Source organism: Populus alba, chromosome 12 (assembly GCF_005239225.2).
Source record: "Populus alba chromosome 12, ASM523922v2, whole genome shotgun sequence".
Lineage (NCBI taxonomy): Eukaryota > Viridiplantae > Streptophyta > Magnoliopsida > Malpighiales > Salicaceae > Populus > Populus alba.
In genome coordinates, this window is record NC_133295.1 from 8,529,045 (window position 1) to 8,550,670 (window position 21,626).

Genomic DNA, 21,626 nt, shown 5'->3' on the forward strand with positions numbered 1-21,626 from the left:
AGTAGTGTACAAGATAATGAAAAGTTTTGAAATATTATTTGTATTGTGGTAACATTTCTGCCCTTTAATAATTAGTTTGGAACCAAACCTAGTTGTTCGCATCAAGAAATGGGTAGTTTATGTATAAAAGGAAAGTTTCATGTATGTAAATGTAAACTTGATATAACTTAGGAGTTCCATAAAAAATTCTAAAGGAACTTTATAAGAAAATTAAGCAAATAAATTATGAAAAATGGGGATTTAATACTTGTAGTAAGGGAAGGAATCCATACCTTTGAAACTAAGAAAAAAAAATAGAAGCTAACAAATAAATTTTTAAAATAGAAGTGCGAAAAATGCCTACAAAATAAAAAAAAATTAAAATATGAATTAAATTTAAACGAAGTGATTTATGTAGAAAGAAAGGTATTAGGGTATAAATTAATGAATTTTGATATCGCCTAATGAAAATCAATAATAAAAATATACCAGGACAAGGGAAATAATATTTGATAACTATAAAAATTACTATTTGAAAGGACATAATGGAAATTTGACAAATTATTGCCTATATAAGGGTTGTGCCAGCCATGAAGAATAGAGAGGGAAAAGAGGGAAAAACTCCATTTTGTTTGAAAATTCTTGAGATAAACAAGGAAAACTAAGAGAGTTTAGTGATACTAAAGGATTCAATCAAAAAAATCCTTTAGATTTAAAGTGTTTTGAGAGAAGAAATTTAGGGATAGAGTGAGGAGAAAGTGGTGGCAACAACAAGCAAAGAATAAGAGGTGGAAATCCTTGATTGATTAGAAATTGAAGCTTATATTACTTTTTGGTAAGATGTTTGATTAATACTTAAAAATGCATTTTTATCAAGGTTTTATATTATCATTTTGCACTTGAAGTATCAATAACTCCTTAACTAAAGCATGTTTTATAATAACATATCTAATAATATAAGATACATTTAATTTATGATAAATGTTCATCTTAAATGCAGGTCTATCACATAAATAAAAGAATTGATTGATGAGTTTAAGTACTGAAATTGAAAGAAAAAAGAGAGGGCCAAACTTAGAAAAGAGATGTTAGTTCAGTCCAAACTGAAATACTTTTCGGTAATTGGATCATATATGGAGCTGTAGATCTTGGATTTAGGTATGCTTTATATGGTTCAGTCCAAACTGGAACACAAAGTTGCCACCCTTTATCACCCTTAGATGAGTGGACAAGTATAACTTGCTAATAGGGAGATCAAACAGATCTTGGAGAAAACTATGAACCCTAATCGAAGAGACTGGTCTTTAAGACTTAATGATGCACTTTGAGCTTATCAAAATGCTTATAAAACATCATTAGATATGTCACCTTATAGACTAGTCTATGGAAAACCTTGTCACTTACATGTAGAACTTGAACATAAAGCTTTTTGGGATATAAAAACTTTCAATTCAAACTTTGATGATGTTAGTCAGTTGTGAAAATTACAAATAAATGAGCTTGAGGAAATAAGAAATGATGCATATGAAAATTCAAGAATTCATAAAGCAAGAATCAAAGAGTTTCATAACAAGAAAATACTAAGAAAAACATTCAATGTTGGTCAAAAAGTCTTGTTTTATAATTCTCGACTCCATTTATTTCCTAAAAAACTAAGATCAAGATGGAGCGGTCCTTTTATTGTGAAACATGTGTATCCATATGGAGCCTGTGATATCGAGAATCCAAAGAATGACAATGTTTTTAAGGTAAATAGACATCGTTTGAAAGTTTACTTTGATAATTTTTTAGTTGAACATGACTCTATTGAATTGGGTGCTCTTGTATATAAATATTGATTCTTTGTCTCACATTGTTTTTATGTTTCTTTTTTGTTTGACTTTTGTTTTGCTAGTCTCTATCACCCCGGTCAAATGGTGGATAATGGTACTCCATGACTCTTAAATCGGTTCTTTTAGTTTCCCATGATAACTGATATCTGTGTATATATCTGTGTAATTCTTTTCTCTTTCCCCTTTCTTTGAATCTCTCCTCCAATTCTCATTTAAAAATGGACACCACTCTTGAAAAATTGAAAAAGTATTTTCCCGCTCTACCTCAGAATGCGATTACAAAAATTTACCATGCTAGATGTGCAAGATTGAGGTTGTTAATAAACCATGGAATTCCTGAAGATATTCGCTGGCTAATTGAAGCAAAGGTCCGATTATCAGGTGAGTCCTCTAATGTTTTCATTCATACATGCCTAGAACAAGTAAAAGCACTTTTGCGAAAAAAACATCATACAAAACGACTAAAAGCCTGTCATAGATATGTTAGATGAACTTGTAATGCGACATGTCATCCTTTAGGAATGGTATCTGTAACCGTGAAGATAAAATACAATTCATTAAGGATGGCCTGAGTAAGGGGTCTTTAGATAATCTTTTATTAACTCTTGAGACGCACCCTAGTGGAGATGTGCATCGTGCAATTCATGATTTATGGCCACAATTCCATAAAGAACATGCTTAACTTAGTTTTGAGAATCTGACTAAAAAAGACCATGTTTGCCAATTTTTAAGAAAACTGGATGGGAAGCCTATCCCCGACCCATAAAGGGCATTTAAGCTATTTTTGGACATAAAACTAAGGAAAGATGTGAGCCACAATCACAACTACTTATACATACACATGCTTTTTCAAAATAAATGAATAAATAGAGAGAGAGAGAGAGAGAGAGAGAGAGAGAGAGAGAGAGAAAGAGTACAGTTGGCCTATATATAGGTGGTATGATTGCATTTTCAATTTCTCATCTATAAATTCTTCTCTTCCTTCCCTTCATTTCTACTCAACCCATACATTCATCAAATATAGAAGTGTGGAAATGGCAAGTTCCTCAAGTCATCACATAAAAAATATTTGTGTTTTCGGTGGATCTAGTCTTGGGAAAGAAAAAGAGTTTTTATAATCAGCAAATCATCTTGGTCAGGTACTAGCTGAAAGAAAGATTCATTTAGTGTATAGGGGAGGAAGCCTTGGGTTAATGGGGGGGGTGTCAATAGCTATATTTTTAGGAGGTAGTCAAGTTTTGGGTGTCATCCCTAAAGCTTTAGCAAAAAAGGATATCATTGGAAAAATAATTGGAGAAACTACAATTGCCCATAATGTCTGATCGAATGAATGCAATGTTTAACCATGTTGATACCTTCATTGCCTTACCAGGTGGTTTGGGTATATTATAAGAGATCTTTCATATTTTCTTTTGGGCCCAACTGCACATTCACCATAAACCCATAGGTCTGTTAAATGTTAATGGTTTTTATGATAAGTTGTCTTTTCTTGATCATGTTGTGGAACATGAATTTCTAACATTTTCGGCACGACAAATCATAATCTCTACTGCTACTACTAAACAATTAATTGACCAACTACAATATTTCATCCTTGTAATTGATCCCTCCATGAGTCGTATAAATTGGTCAACTAAGGAAAGATGTAAAAAGCTTAGATTGGATTTGAGCCTTCGTTTGTAAAAACTTTGTGTTTTTTGGTTTTATTATTATGTTTTGTTGTTTCTTATATTTGTTTAAATGTGTTTCAGGTTTATCAGTATTCACTATTTCAGGTGTTGTCTTCTATACTCTATTTTTCTACCTTAGGACATTAAGGACAATGTCTCATTTTGGTTAGGGGGGAAGGATAGTAGTTGATTTTTTTTAAAAAAAAAACTAACTGTGTTTTCTATTTCATAAACTATTTGCAAAACTATTGTTACTAGGATGACAGAGTAAAAGGAGTTCTTTTTGTTAAAGTGACTCTTGAGACGTATTTTAGTAAACATTCTTAACAAGATTTATTAGAATACTTCTTGAAATATTTAGGTTTACAAACTCTCGTATTGTTATCACTTAATTATGCTCATATGCTTATTTAACAAGTATTCTTAAATCTTCATTTTCACACACACATACACACTTTAAAATATGATTGTGGGTTGCATATTGGATTATTACATTATTATTATTTTTTTGTTAAAGGTAATAACTAAGGGAAAGGGATAGTATATAATTTGCAAAAAAATAATAAAAAAAACAAAAAAATGATGATAATAAAAACGTAGATAAGTTTGGTTTCGTAGCCTCACTAACCTAAGCAATTAAGCCTAAAGGAGTGTTTTAACACTTAATACCCTAAAGTTAACTGACTTGGGAGCTATTATCCCTATACTTGTTACATGGGTTGAGGAGAAAAGCTTAAGGGAATCAAACATTGCACTATCTACATATCAGTATCTGCAACTCAAGTTATTAAGCTTGTAGGGGTGTTTTATCACCTAATGCCCTAATACCAACTAGTCTGGGAGTTACTAGCCAAAAGCTCATTACATGGGTTAAAGATGCATTATGTTTTAAGTTATATGTATATATATTTAAAAAGAAAAAAGAAAAAAAAAAGAAAAAGATAATAATCCTAATCCAAGGAAGTTAACCTTAAACATTAGAACAAAAATTTTGTTTTCTTCCAAGTAAAGCCCCATAACTATGTGTTGATAAATTGAGCACAGAAGGAAGGTTTATTAATATCTTGTCTAAGAGGTATTGAGCAGATATATGAATTTAATGAGAGTTTGTTTATTTGGATAGATTAATGGAATTTGAATGATGAATGTCTTGCTTTATGGAATTTGCAAAAAATATTCCTATTTTAATGCTTTGATTGCTAGGGACTAGTAATAAGCTGGTTAGGGGGTGATTAGTACTTAAAAATACATTTTTATCAAGGTTTTATATCATCATTTTGCACTTGAAGTATCAGTAACTTCTTAACGAAAGCATGTTTTATAATAACACATCTAATAATATAAGATACCTTTAATTTATGGTAAATGTTCATCTTAAATGTATGCCTATCACATAAATGAAAGGATTGATTGATGAGTTTAAGTACTGAAATTGAAAAGACAAAGAGAGGGCTAAACTTAGAAAAGAGATGTTGGTTCAGTTCAAACTAGAACATTATTCGGTAATTGGGTCATATCTGGAGCTATAGATCTCGGATTTGAGTCTGTTTTATATGGATGGAAAGGTAAGACATAGGCCTAACACTTTCATGTGGAGTCTAAGATTTAAAAAGGCCGTTTTCAAGTCCAAATTATAGCAACAATAAAGAATTCCGAATCTGTCCTACAGCCTAGACACTGTTCAGTGTTCATCCCATATCTCGAGTTAAAAAAGTCCAAATAACATCAATTTTTTTCCCTAGAAAGATAAGACAATTTCCTAGAACTTTCATGGTACAGTTGGCTCCAATTCTAATGTTAGTAATGATGTTTTGTTCAGACAAGAAGATAACGATTTTCACCAAGTCAAGAGTTGGCCACCCACTCAACAATTAGTCATCAAATCAATAGTTTCAAATTTTGGCCTATGAAAGGAGGCATTTACCATTCATTTAAGGGTCTGGTTGTTTAGATTAAGAACTTGCTTTTACTCTCTCTCTTTATATTTTTGTAATTCTTAAGTTTTGCTTTCATTAATATCTTGTTTATGATTTTCATTTCCTTTCCTTTACTTAGTTAACTTGTATGTCATTTATGTTCTTATTTTGTTTATTTATGTTTCTCTTCTTCATTATGTTTAGCTAAGTTTATTATGTCAAGGTGGAAAAGTTACACTAATGGTGTAAGAATAAGTATAGTGTAAACTCAACATGGACCTTAATGTTTAATATTAACATGTCTTATCTTTTTATCTTACTAATTTGTAATACCTTGCTTGTTAAATGGTTAATCTAGATTTGTGTTGTATGACACTTGGTACAACAAATGCTTGGCACTCTCATAGCCTAACCGTATGGTATAATCTACACCTGTGCTATGAAAGGAACTTGATTTGTTGTTAACATAAGTTAGCATCATGAATTCCTGATATTCTTTAAAAGTTTGGTGTTACTTAAATAAGATAATTAATATGATCATGTTAACAATTTGTAATGAACTAGTAACAACAAATCATCCGATTGGAACCTCTTTTGTGTGTGATTTCCAGTTGAATAATAAGAGTTTATATAATTAAAATGAGTTGCTACGTGGTTAAGTATAGTCGATAACCTTAGATTTGAATGTATTATATAATTTAACATAAATGCAATGTTAAAAGTGACAAATATGAATTAGATGTCATAACATCTAGTGCGTAATTCAATATGTATATGATGTAATCGATGCTAAAAGAATTCTAGATAAGTATATTGTTCTCCTTCCTTAGAAAAAAACACATACATGTATTTTATGGCTAAATGCTAAATTTGTAATGTTAGTGATGCGAACCTCGTGATCACGTGGTCACGCAACCCACAATCAAGATTGAGATCTGATTCCGGAAAGCCGAAATAGGTCTGATATGAGTGCGACACAATGGAAACCTGCCCCAAGGCACCAACACTATTAGAATGAGTAGAATGACGCCACGAAGCCAGTTAATCTTCGATAAGTCAGATTCAGTTCGTTCAAGAATTGAAGAATGCAAGAATCACTCTCACACGTTAAAACTGAAAAATTCAGAATAATCATCATCAAAGCTGCCGAAATTTTGGCTTACATGAGTCTAAATAGTTCTTGAAAAGTTAACCCTAATGGACCTCTTATGTGGACTTATATGAGGTCCACTCAAAACTGGCCCAAAACCCTAAACTAAAAAGCCCATAACCTGATCCAAACAAGCCTTGGATCCTAGCTGATAACAAACTATTAATTAAGCCCAAACATGAAAGAAAATAATAAAAATAAGTAACTTGTCATTAAATACCACCAGCCCTTCTTTCCTTGTGTAGCTAGGATGAATAAGGAATCCTTATAAGAAAAGGATTCTGAAACATTAATGAATCCTTGCCACACTAGGAGATTATATTGCAACTCATTAAACATCCTTGTGTGATGTGCCGTGAATGATTTGAAAATCGGCAACAATGATTCTAATGAAAAATGGATGAAGGATGGGTCTGGTTGTGTTGTTTTTCTTTTAGTATTTAGGCTGGATTGTAGTGATTTAAGGTAAATAAGATGGAGGATAGACTAGAATGATACTTTGATAAGTCGATCTGGACGCCACAAAGATCAATCTAGGATTTCGACGCCACACTCTTTGTGATTGAAGAGTGATAAGTCAGGTAGGGTTCTTCACAAAACGAATTTGGAAGAACAGCTCTTAATTCTCTGAATTAAGTTTTTCAAATCTTGGCTAAAAGTGTTTATTTCATATTCTGATACATATTTATCTTTGGAACATCCCTCCAAAGTTAGGTGAATTCAACATGACAGAAGTCAAGCCTAAAAACTAGACTTTTAATAAAGCAAGTAGACAAATTTAACTAACACACGTTTTTTTGTTGACATTTCTAAAACATATGCAGACGAAATTTAAAACAGCCATAACTTTTGACACAAAAGTCCAATGCACTCATGGTTGGACAATATAGAAAGATCACGTTCTGAACTTGAATCTTACCTACATAAATCTTGTTTTCACATGCATTGGATGACTTCAAATTCGGGTTCAAATCCATCTACTGTTCTGACCGTAAATAGCATCAATTCCTTCACTTGCATTATCAATCCAAATACAAGTAGCCCAGCATGAAAAGAACCATTAAGGGCTTTTCCCATCTCCAAGTTCCAATTGTAGGCAAATAAGCACCCTTGAACCAATTTCACACTGATTGCTAATTTTTAACTCCGACGCAGCTTCAATCATTGCAATTTGATTCGTCAAGGCCCGTTGTAGTTGTTTCGCTCTCGCTCTTGTCATTGGACCATCTGAATCCTCTTGCATATTAGATCAGCTTTACGAGATGGATTATAATTCCCATGATGCACATCATCAGCCCCGGGTTGAAAATGATTTGTCCTCAAATCAGAATCGTCATCATCATCCAAGTACGGAGATAAGTCTTTCACATTAAAAGTAGCTGATACGTTGTAATCACCAGGAAGATCTACCTTATACGCATTGTCATTCACCTTCTCTATAATACGAAATGGACCGTCAGCTCTTGGCATCAACTTGGACTTACGTTTGCTTGGAAATCTGCCCTTGCTAATATGAATCCAAACAAGATCTCCAGGTTCAAACCTGACCATCTTTCGCCCCTTGTTAGCTTGTTTAGCATACTTTGTTGTTTTCTCCTCAATATGTAGTCGAACCTCAGTTTGTCCATCAGTTTGTGGATGACATGCCGTACTAAAAAGTAACTTTGTTCCAAGTTTCCTCCAAAGAGTCTTCCAAAAGTGGCTTAAGAACTTTGTATCACGATCAGAGACAATGCTTTTAGGAATTCCATGCAAACGAACAATCTCTTGAAAGAACAAATCAGCAACATGTACTGCATCGTCAGTTTTCGCACAAGGAATGAAATGGGACATTTTGGAGAATCGATCAACCACCACCATTATTGAATCCTTCCCACGTTGTGTTCTCGGTAGTCCAAGTACAAAGTCCATGCTAATGTCCATCCATGGTTGCTCTGGAATAGGCAGTGGCATATAGAGTCCATACGCATTCTCTTTACCTTTAGCTCTCTTGCAAATAGCACATCTTTCAATCACCTTGTGTACATCCCGTAACATACTGGGCCAAAAAAAATGTTCTTTCAGCAGCTCATAAGTCTTCTTCTCCCCAAAATGACCACTAAGACCACCACTATGAGCCTCTCGCACAAGCAACTCCCGTAACGAACCTGAAGGAATACACATTCTGCCCATTTTGAACAAGTAACCTTCATGCATGAAGAACCCATCACAAGCTCCCTTTGCACATTCGGCAACCACATTAGCAAAGTAGGAATCATTGGCATACTGATCCTTCACCTGTTCAAAACCCATCAGCCTTGCATTCAACATAGAGATCAGTGCATACCTCCTAGAAAGAGCATCAGCAACCACATTAACTTGCCCTTTCTTGTACTTTATGACATAAGGAAATGACTCCATGAACTCCACCCATTTAGCATGTCTTCGATTCAACTTGTTTTGCCCCTTAAGATACTTCAAGGCTTCATGATCAGTATGTATAACAAATTCTTTAGGCAACAAGTAGTGCTGCCATACCTCTAGAGCCCGAATCAAAGCATAGAACTCCTTGTCGTAAATAGAGTAGTTCAAACGCGCTCCATTTAACTTTTCACTGAAGAATGCAATCGGACTCTTTTCTTGCATCAAAACAGCACCAATTCCAACCCCGGAAGCATCGCACTCTATTTCGAATGTTTTAGCAAAGTCTGGAAGTGCTAAAACTGGAGCAGTACATAACTTTTCCTTAATTATCTCAAAAGCTTTCTGGGCATCTTCACTCCATCTAAACTCCTTCCCTTTTTTCAAGCATTCTGTCATAGGAGCAACAATAGAGCTGAAATCTTTCACAAATCGCCTGTAGAAAGAAGCTAAACCATGGAAACTCCTCACATCAGTGATACTAGCAGGTTTTGGCCAGTCTCGAATTGCCTCAATTTTCTCCTCATCAACTCTAACTCCCCTGCTAGAGATAATATATCCAAGAAACACGACACTTTCTTTACAGAAGTAACACTTTGTGAGCTTCCCATACAACTTAGAATCTTGCAAAGTCTCAAACACAACTCTAAGATGCTTCACATGATCGTCAAAGCTCTTGCTATACACCAGGATGTCGTCAAAATATACTACAACAAACAGCCCAATATACTTCCTCAAAACATGATTCATAAGCCTCATAAATGTACTAGGCGCATTAGATAACCCAAACGGCATAACCATCCATTCATATAATCCCTGTTTAGTTTTAAATGCTGTTTTCCATTCATCTCCCTCTTTCATTCTAATTTGGTGATAACCACTCATCAAATCGACTTTAGAAAACAATGCAGCACCATGCAACTCATCAAGCAAATCATCAAGTCTGGGTATAGGAAATCGATACTTAACTGTTATTTTGTTGATAGCTCGGCTGTCCATGCACATCCTCATGGTACCATCCTTCTTCGGTACAAGCAAAGTAGGTACGGAACATGGGACTAAGTGATTCTCGCACATAGCCCTTCTCTAAGAGCTCACCGACCTGCCTTTGAATCTCTTTCGCTTCCTCTGGATTACATCTGTATGCTGGTCTATTAGGAAGTGAAGCTCCCGGCACCAAATCAATTTGATGCTCAATACCACGAATAGGTGGTAATCCTTTAGGTAATTCATCTGGAAACACATCTTTAAATTCTTCAAGTAATTCCTTAATCTGTCTTGGTAAGTCCAATCCTTCTACTTGTAGTAGTTGCTTTGCCCAGACCATGAAAACAAGCCCTGTTGTGGCTAATGCTTGTTTGATGTCTCCTTTTTTGGCTAACAACAGCCCTTTCGTGATGTCACCTCCTTTTGTTGGCTTCGTAACTGATCCTCTCTAACTTGTTGAGAACTCAGTGGTAACAAGTTCACCTTCTTTCCATTCAGCATAAAAGAATAAGTGTTCTTTCGTCCATTGTAGGTCACATCCTTATCAAACTGCCATGGACGACCCAGCAACAAATGGCTAGCTGACATTGGTGCAACGTCACATAAAACCTCGTCGTGATAGGTTTTAATGGAAAAAGGTACACGAACTTGCTTTGTCACCCAAATCTCCCCATTCTCATTCAGCCATCGCAAACTATAGGGTCTGGGATGTGGAAGGGTATTTAAACCCAATTTCTCCACCAAGGTAGTTGACGCAACATTAGTGCAACTTCCATTATCAATGATCATCTCGCACACCTTATCTCGAATCTGACATCGAGTATGAAAGATGTTCTCGCGTTGCTCATCACTAACGTCAATTTGTGCATTCAGAACCCGTTGAACAACCAACAAATCTCCCTTCACTGGTTCGAAATCCTCTTTTTGTTCAGCCACTTGTACCTGATCTTCGTCTTCAGTTTCTACCTCATCTCCACTGATCAGCTCTCCATGATCCCCATGCAAAATCATCACCCTTTTATTTGGACATTCCGAAGCAATATGCCCATGTCCCAAGCACTTGAAGCACTTGATGTCCCGAGACCTCCTAGGGTGTTGAGGTTCTGTCACCTTCTCCTTTCCCTTCAAAGAATCAGAACTGGTATTCCCCTTGCTAAACTCCACCTTCTCATCTCGTTTATGCGTGCTCCATGTTCGTGTAGGCGTAGAAACAGCCCTTGTCGCGCTTGACGTAGTTACACTAGTTCGGACACCTCCTCGTCTCTGCTGCCTCTCTACTCGGGTTGCAAGCTTTATAACTTCCTCAAGGAAGATGTACGGTTGTAACTCAACAACATTAGCTATATCCTTCCTCAACCCTCCAAGAAATCTAGCTATTGTTTGCTCTTGAGGTTCCATCAATTCACATCGAATCTGCAGCAATTCAAACTCTTTCACATACTCTTCCACAGTCAAAGATCCCCTGTCGCAAAGTCTGAAGTCTGATGTATAGCTCCTGTTTATAGTAATCAGGAACAAATCTCTTCTTCATCACTCTTTTCATAGTTGCCCATGTTGTAATCTCCTCCTCTCCATCCCTTCTCCTCTGAATCTTTACGTTTTCCCACCATAAAAGAGCATAATCTGTAAACTCAAGTGCTGCCACCTTGCACTTCCTTTCTTCAGAATATTCATACCATTCCAAACACCTTTTCAACCTTCTGAATCCACTCCAAGTATTCCTCAGGTGAACTACTTCCTCTAAACGGTGGAATCTTAAGTTGAGACCATTAGGAGGATTATAATTCTGCCTTCTTGGTCTGACCCTATCATCAGCCTCATCATCCCTATTTGGATCTTCGTCATCTTCTATAATATCATTTCGTGGCACCCTAAGTGCTTGCCTTGGTTGGGGTTGCAAATTATTTCTTTGCATCCTTTGCATAAGGGTATTCAACTGTTCACGAATTCCAGTCATCTCATCCCGAATCTCAGCATGAGATCGTTGTAAGCCCATGACCTGTGCCTGTTCCAAACTTAACCCTCTTGGCAAATCTTCTTTATCTCCAGCCATAGTTAAGTCTGTCAACCTCAATTCCAGCAAACCTTTCTTCTTCTTGTTGTTGTTGTTGTTTTTGGCTCCTGTCTTAGATCACAACTGATGCTCTGATACCAGATGATGTGCCGTGAATGATTTGAAAATCGGCAACAATGATTCTAATGAAAAATGGATGAAGGATGGGTCTGGTTGTGTTGTTTTTCTTTTAGTATTTAGGCTGGATTGTAGTGATTTAAGGTAAATAAGATGGAGGATAGACTAGAATGATACTTTGATAAGTCGATCTGGACGCCACAAAGATCAATCTAGGATTTCGACGCCACACTCTTTGTGATTGAAGAGTGATAAGTCAGGTAGGGTTCTTCACAAAACGAATTTGGAAGAACAGCTCTTAATTCTCTGAATTAAGTTTTTCAAATCTTGGCTAAAAGTGTTTATTTCATATTCTGATATTATCTTTGGAACATCCCTCCAAAGTTAGGTGAATTCAACATGACAGAAGTCAAACCTAAAAACTAGACTTTTAATAAAGCAAGTAGACAAATTTAACTAACACACGTTTTTTTGTTGACATTTCTAAAACATATGCAGACGAAATTTAAAACAGCCATAACTTTTGACACAAAAGTCCAATGCACTCATGGTTGGACAATATAGAAAGATCACGTTCTGAACTTGAATCTTACCTATATAAATCTTGTTTTCACATGCATTGGATGACTTCAAATTCGGGTTCAAATCCATCTACTGTTCTGACCGTAAATAGCATCAATTCCTTCACTTGCATTATCAATCCAAATACAAGTAGCCCAGCATGAAAAGAACCATTAAGGGCTTTTCCCATCTCCAAGTTCCAATTGTAGGCAAATAAGCACCCTTGAACCAATTTCACACTGATTGCTAATTTTTAACTCCGACGCAGCTTCAATCATTGCAATTTGATTCGTCAAGGCCCGTTGTAGTTGTTTCGCTCTCGCTCTTGTCATTGGACCATCTGAATCCTCTTGCATATTAGATTCAGCTTTACGAGATGGATTATAATTCCCATGATGCACATCATTGTGGAACTAGGAAATTCCCAAAACCAGCTCCCACATCCTTGGAGGAAAAGAATCCTAATCAAATAGGAAGTCCACAAGTCAAATGGAAGTAAATAACAAAATCCGTACAGCCTCTGTTGACCAGTATTGGGGTGCCTTCCCGAACTCCGATTGACCTGCAATTGTAACCCAAGGTAGTAAGATATGTCTGGAGAGTCCACATAAAATATTAGCTCGATCCAACGGTCGGATTGAGAATTACGACTGTTGCCGTAAACCTGAACTGTTGCGCTTTTTACGCCAAAATCCGAATCTGACCTTACTTGGATCGTATCACAGGGCTGAATCGTATCAGTTATTTTAGTTGCAATGATGAGCATGTGTATTGTCATATGAGTTGAGATATTATTGAACTTGAGTTTAATGTTTTAAGTAAGATTGTTAAAAGTGCTAATAGACATAATAATTCATTTTCCTCATAAAAAATCATGAGCACAAGTCTTCTTGATGACTAATAACTCTTATAATGCTATATATGTTGTGTGTCCATGTCACGAAGTGGACCATCACTGATTGTGTCGTTTCACTATTTATAATTTTGTTAGGTACTTATTTTTATGTACTATGAATAGTTAAAATTGTGTTAATAACTTCACATTGAAATGTACTAAATGGTATGATTGTACTTCTAGTATTTAATTATTGCATCTCTTTTGTGTGTGTGTGTGTGTCCATCACACGTATATTTTTAGTAAATGAAAAATAAAAAAGAATATAAGATGAATTGTAAAAAGCGATTTGAAAGAATCAAATGAAGAAAGATTTGAATTGGCGGGTGGCCAAAGACTACTACGTGTATGTAATAGAGTTATTTGATATTGTGTTACCTAGAAGGATAAGAAAAGAACTGACAAAATGTATAAGTTATAAGGGAAATTCTGCTATAAATTTGGTAAACCAAAGAATTAATAATGAGATGTATTGTTAGACAAATTGCATAAAAAAAATTACCCTAGTATACTCAAAGATGATGATTCGAAATATAAAAGTTACATTGAAATTTAAATTCGTTACATGTCCAAACATCTATTGTGGCTCTTCTAAAATTGTCTCCAATGATGGTGCAACTACAATTGACTCCTTAACAGTTCCGGGTCGAAAGGTGACTAATCCTCTCCTTAGTTCATTAGTTCATGTATAAACCCATCTCGAAGATGATCAATTTGATGTTGTTATGTTGGAACCATAGTAGCAGCAACTATTGAGAGATCCTGAAATTGCCTCTCATATTCTCTTATCAAAGAGCTAGAAATTCTTATTTATTATTCCTTTTATACTGTCTCAAATAATATCTTGTTTTAAATTCCTCATGAAAATCCATCCAAGATAGAATCTTTGTAGCCCTTTGTTCTCTCACCCCTATCCACTATGAATGCACACTTTTAGAATGTAATTGCGCCACATGGTTTACCCTTCCTTCCACAGGTACATGAATATGTACAGGAGAGTCCTTCACCTTCCAGAGCCAATATCCAACAATTTCAGCATCCTCAACACCCAAGAAGGACACATATCCCTCATGCCTTTCACCCAATGCACTAAAGTAAAGGTATTATCTCTACTCTAAGATCTTGTAGCTCCTGTTAACCCAACCATAACAACCTTGATAATCTACTCCAAGGAAATAGTATCCCATGGTGGTATAGGTGTTGTTGGCAATGCCATAATCGAAGGTCTACTAGATTGTCTCGTTCCTTTTATCATCTCCTCTAGCAACATCTCAAATGGAAGGGATTGATCAACATCCCTTTGTACAGGAGGCAAACGAACAATAGGAGAATGAGAGATTGTATCTACTAATGGGTCCTCTCTTGGTATCCTCCTTCCTCGGGTGGGTCGACCTTTTTTTTGTACTAGGTTAAGGCCAATCTATGTCTCATGACATGTACGCACCATCCTGCATTCATATATTCATGCCTTAGTATCAGTATCATCATAAGTTTCCTATGCTAAATAATCACATTTTGTAATAATATCCACATCGATGTGTATACGTATATCATTTAAACCCAGGCTTTGATATCAATTTGTCACACCCCAATTATCAAAAAACTAGTATTGAAAATACCATGTAATTTTTTTTTAAAAAGCATATAAATATATCACTTCTCTCGACTTTCTTTTATGGTGAATCCACATCCTTCTCATTCGTTAAACTAAACCCCATCTATTTCTAAAATTCTTAAAATTTTCAGTAGAGTTTCATTTGTTTTTATAGGTGCCAAGTTATCGACACTTCTATATACCCGCACTTATCATCAAAATAAATTTATATATCCACAACCAAATCATATCAAGACAATCTCAGGCATGTCCAACACATCAACCCATTTATTTATCCCTTCCTTCCAAATTTATGTTTCCATCATGTACTTTCCATTTTGAACACTAATACCCTTATTAAATATCATTATTGTCATCAATTATACATATTTTGTAAATAATAAGTCTCGTACAAATATTATAATCTAAAAGAAATTGCAATATTTTAAATACAAAATATAACATATTAAAGTATTACAAAAGATTGCATTACCTAGCGAATACTAAATAACTAAAAACAAGGCAATGTCTAAAGGGGTCCAGTAGTATGAGAGGGTCCTACATAAACAATAACCGCAATATCAGAATGATTTTAAAGAAAAATTTTATTTACCACATTTTACTTTATACTCATGCTTAAAATCCTTACTAAACATTTATTTCACAATAATTACCCATATTCTCTCAAAATATCTAATTCTTTCAAATTCCTCAATTTAAAATTCAAACTTTTATCTATAATTAAATGTTCCCAAATAAAACCAAACACTTTAGCCTGGGAATCATCTCATCATAACCCTTATACTATAATTCATTCTATTTCAACATAAGAAAAATGGCCTTCCGAACCCCAACTTGTCAATTTCTCAATTACACCATGTTAATTTAATTCATCCCTTGGCTTTTGACTGCTGGATAACTAAGTTACAACTCCATCCTCTTATTCTTTGATTTATTAGACAAGTACGGTTAAACCACTAACCCTTAGTTTCTGTAACTACGGACCAGTAAGTTAAAATTTCCCTTTCCTTAATCTCCACCACTATTGACAATTCAATTATAACACTAACCCTAACCTTTAGATTTCGTATCTATGGACAACTAAGTTTAAATTTTCATTCCCTTAATCTCCCACTTTGATTAGTACTTAAAAGTGCATGTTTATCAAGGTTTTATATCATCATTTTGCACTTGAATTATCAATAACTCCTTAACTAAAGCATGTTTTATAATAACAAGTCTGATACTATAAAATACTTTAATATATGATAAATGTTCATCTTAAATGCAGGCCTATCACATAAATAAAAGGATTGATTGATGAATTCAACTACTGAAATTGTGAAGATAAAGAGAGGGTGAAGCTTAGAAAAGAGATGTTGGTGCAGTCCAAATTGGAACACTGTTTTGTAATTGGGTCATATCTCGAGTTCTAGATGTCCAAATGATCTCAAATTTTTACACAGATTTGGTAAGACATAGGCCTACAACTTTCATGTGGAGGCCAGGATTTAAAAAGGCCGTTTTCAAGTCCAAATTATAGCAACAACTGAGAAGTCCGAATTTGTCCTGCAGCCCGGACACTGTTCAGTGTTCAGCCTATATCTCGAGTTCTAGAAGTCCAAATAACTTTAATTGTTTTTCCTGGAAAGCTAAGAGAATTTCCTAGAACTTTCATAAGTATAGGTGGTTCCAATTCTGATGTTAGCAATGACGTTTTATTTAGACAAGAAGATAAGGATTTTCACCAAGTCAAGATCCACCCACTCAACAATTATTCATCAAATCAATAGTTCCAAATTTTGGCCTATAAAAGGAGGCATTTGCCATGCATTTAGGCATCTTGGTGTTCAGATCAATATCATGCTCTTGCTCTCTTTCTTTTTATTTTGTAATGTTTAAGTTTTATTTGATGTTATATTAATCTCTTGTTTATGCTTTTCATTTCCTTTCCTTTAGTTGTATAATTATGTTCTTATCTTGTTTATTTATGTTTTTATTATTATTATTATGTTTAGCTAAATCTATTATGTCAAGGTGAAAAGGTTACACTAATGGTGTAAGAATAAGTATAGTATAAACTTAATATGAACTTTAATGCTTGGTACTAACATTTTTATATTTATTATCTTGCTCACTCTTAATACCTTGCTTGTTTGGTTAATCTAGATTGGTGTTGAACAACCTTTGGTACAACAAATGCTTGACACTTTCATAGCCTAACCGTATGGTATAACCTACACCTGTGCTATGAAAGGAACTTGATTTGTTGTTAACATAAGTTATCACCATGAATACCTGATAATATTTACAAGTATTGGCATTACTTGAAGATGATAATTAATGTGATCATGTTAACAATTATAATCTGATTGAAACCTTTTTTGTGTGTGGTTTCCAGTTGAGTAATAAGAGTTTATATTATACTTGTTTGAAGTACCATTAGTGGATTCTCTAACCTTGACATTTGTTTTTATTATTGTTTAATCCTTACATCAATCTTACATCTTAAAGCTCTCTTTATTATTACTATTACTATTATTAATATCACTACTACTACTACTACTACTACTACTACTATAGTTATTACTGTTATTACTATTATTGTTATTGTTATTATTATTATTATTATTATTATTATTCTTGTTGTTGTTGTTGTTTATAATTTATATAGTTGGAAGAAGACATCAATCATTTGGTCATGTCACACTTTGTGTATGATTAAATTACTTCGTTAGCCTTTAGCTTCCATTTCTACGGATAACTAAATTAGATTTTCCATAATACCTTTATCCATCATCACCCATCACAAACTTCATTTCAATCATATTCTCCTAAAATCATTTTTATCCAATTCATGGTCTTAGTACCAACCTTTCATTTCCTTCTAATTCACAAACATTAATTTAACAAGAAAATCAAACAACTAAAGTAAACAAGTTTTAGGTAGCACCACCTACCTACAGTTCCTGATGCTCGAGCTCCTTCCATCAATGTCCCGACTCGAGATGCTCCTCCTAACATTTATCAGAAATCTTTCTTATTAGTACCAACATATAAGTCAACAATATCTTATATCCATTCACCTTTATCACATAATATTTTCAAAATGTTTATATCATAACATTTATTCAACATGTTTCTCATCTACATGATTCTCAATACCCAATCCCTATAATACGTTTCATCAAATCTATTAGTCCTTTTTATTTTCACCATATATAATAATATTCATTTTTCTTTTCAATTTTTTTTTACTTGTAACACAAACCTAACATAATTTCACCTTTATGCTAAATACATATTTCTTTCTTACACTTTTCTATTAATAATCGTAACCTTAACATACATTACTCATGACATACTTTTCTAAACAAAACCACATAATCTCATTTCCTTTATCACCTATGTCATAGCTACCTTCCCCTATCATATTATTTTTTTCATTCTATGTAATAATCACACCCCCCCATTCATTAAATTTTCCTTCTCTCATGGCCAACTATTTTAGCCTAATATTTCCTCATCCATCACTTTTTTTTTAGCCATCTTCTAATTTCACAATATCAACATAAACCATAACAACCAATTTCAAGTATATTCTACCAACATTAATACAAACCATAACTTTCTAAAATTTACCCAAGTGTTTTAAGTAAGAATCAAAGCTCACTGTATTTGTGATATCCTATATTGGAAGTGAGCATCCAGAGCCGGGGCTTTATGAGTAGTGTTGGCCGCTGACCTGTTGTACACGTTTTGGGTTGTCAGGCTTAAAAGTAGGCTCTCATCACCAAGAACAAAATCTATGAGGGCGGTAAGGCCCAAAGCGGACAATATACGACAGGTTTGGTCAGGCAATTACATTTTTTATCAGAGCCGAGGACGACTCGTCTTAAGATGGGGGGATTGTGATATCCCATATAAGAAGCGAGCGTCCAAAGCCAGGGCTTTATGAGTAGTGCTAGTCACTGACCTCTTGTACGTGTTTTGAGGTGTTAGGCTCAGAAGTGGGCTCGTGTCACCAGGAACAAAACAGTAAGGGCAGCAAGGTCTAAAGCAAACAATATACGACAGTTTAGGCTGGGTTATTACATTTGGTATCAGAGTAGAGGATGACCTATCTTAAGGTGGGGGGATTGTGATACCTCACATAAGAAGCGCGCGTCCAGAGCTAGAGCTTTATGAGTAGTGTTGGTCGCTAACATGTTATACGCATTTTGGGGCGTTAGGCTCAAAAGTGGGCTCGTGTCACCAGGAACAAAACCGTAAGGGCAGTAAGGTAAAAAACGGACAATATATGACAGGTTGGGCTGGGCTATTAAATTTGGTGTAACATCCTTCGTTCCGAAATAACAACAACAATCTCATATCAATCAAAAAAATAGAATAATTAAAAAAAAAATCTATATATATATTCATTGTCTTTGTATTAAAATCTACTGAAATTTTGATGGAGTCCCCCTATATTGGAATGTCCCAAGTTATCAACATATAATCCGTTTACACTTCTAATAACTCGCATCTTATAACTCAATCTCGACCTAATCATCCTGGGTTTCAATTCCACAAATATTATCACACCTGTCAACCACAATATTTATGATATACATTATATAACAAAATATCATTATGGATGGATAACAATATAAATAGGTTATATGAACTATAGAGTTAAGTTCATTTAATCAAGTTTAAACATTAATTATACAAATTAAGTTATACAAACATTTTCATGATTACAAAATACAAGGGTATACTCCCTAGAACCTAAATTACAAGAAGGGAACATAAGCTAGGATCTACTCCTGTTATGCATGCGATGATCCTGAAACAAAATATATATTATTGAAACGTGAATATCACAATACATATAACAACACGAATATCTAACAATTTAAAAAGGGTAACATGCATTCATATTTTGTTCACTTCTCCCTTCTGGTTTTCATTAGAATCTATTCCTTGTTCATTTATTAATAATTGTTCCCTCTTCTACTATCAACCTCCATTCTAGACTTTATAAGATCAAACATGATTATTTCTTCTTAACACATTACCGATACCAATTTCACTGGTATCATTATCATCACCCCGTAAGAGTCGATGCAAGGTGATCCCCTTACTCGGGATCCTAATATGCACTAAATGTATGCTAGTTCACGCCTCAAATCACACTTCTCATATTTCCTTTATCAGCGATTCATCACTTGGCAATTCACACAACAACATTTCACCTTGAATACACATACATTTAGTAATTCACATTTCACATCGGTAATATATTAAATCATGGAATTTAACTAGAAAATATAAGTGTGATTCACCTACTTGTAATAGAAGCTCTACTCGTGCTCCCCTACTGCTGTTGTTGCACCACGTTTATGGTCCCTCCTACAAATCACAAGTTTATCTTATAAATTTTCCTCACTCAAAGATATGTTTTATAATAACCATATCAACAACCAATAAGTCTTTCTTTTAGTCATTTCTTAATATTTTATATTTTTCTCTTTTCACCTATTAATATTGTCGTTTTTTGTCCAATCATAGTTATCATTCCTTTCTTTATATTTGAACTATTTCTGTTTAAATCCAGAATTATCATTGTCTAAACATTAAACTGTTAATGTCTGACCTCTTCTCAGAGTTTTAACTATATCTAGAGTTATAGAACTCTGTTTTAAGCGAGCTTAGTCTCGTTGGAAAGCTAAGACATGAGGCTACAAGTTCTCTAAAGGAATGAGAACCCAATTTTGCCTCTAAGATAATCAAAATTGCTCATTAACAAACATTTGGATTGTTATTATCAACTGTTACTGTCTGACCTCTTTTCAAATTTTTAACTATATCTAGAGTTATACAACTACATTTCAAGTAATATTAGTTTTATTGGAAAGCTAAGACGTGAGGATACAAGTGCTTTAAAGGAAGGAGAACCCAATTTTGCCTCCAAGATAGTCAAAATTGCTCATCAACAAATATTTGGACTGTTATTGACCAACTGTTACTATCTAGACATTGAACTGTTACTGTCTAACCATTATTGTCTAGACATTGAACTGTTATTGTCCAACCGTTACTGTCTAGATATTGAACTATTATTGTCTGACCTTTTCTCAGATTTTTAACTATATCTAGAGTTATACAACTCTGTTTTAAGCGAGATTGGTCTCGTTGGAAAGCTAAGATATGAGGCTACAAGTTCTCTAAAGGAAGGAGAACCCAATTCTGCCTTCAAGATAGTCAAAATTGCTCATCAACAAACATTTAGACTATTACTGTCTAACCGTTACTATCAATAGAAGAATAGCGCGCTGACGATTCTATGCTTCAGCTGTAAAACTAATTACATTGATGATTTTTCAGTCGGCAGTGACTCAATTTTCATCAACGATCTCTATATCAACAATAGAATATGCGCGCTGACAATTCATAGGTCGGCAATGACTCAGTTTTCGTCAATGATTCATGGGTCAACAGTGAGTATGTGTGTTGATGAATCCAAGCA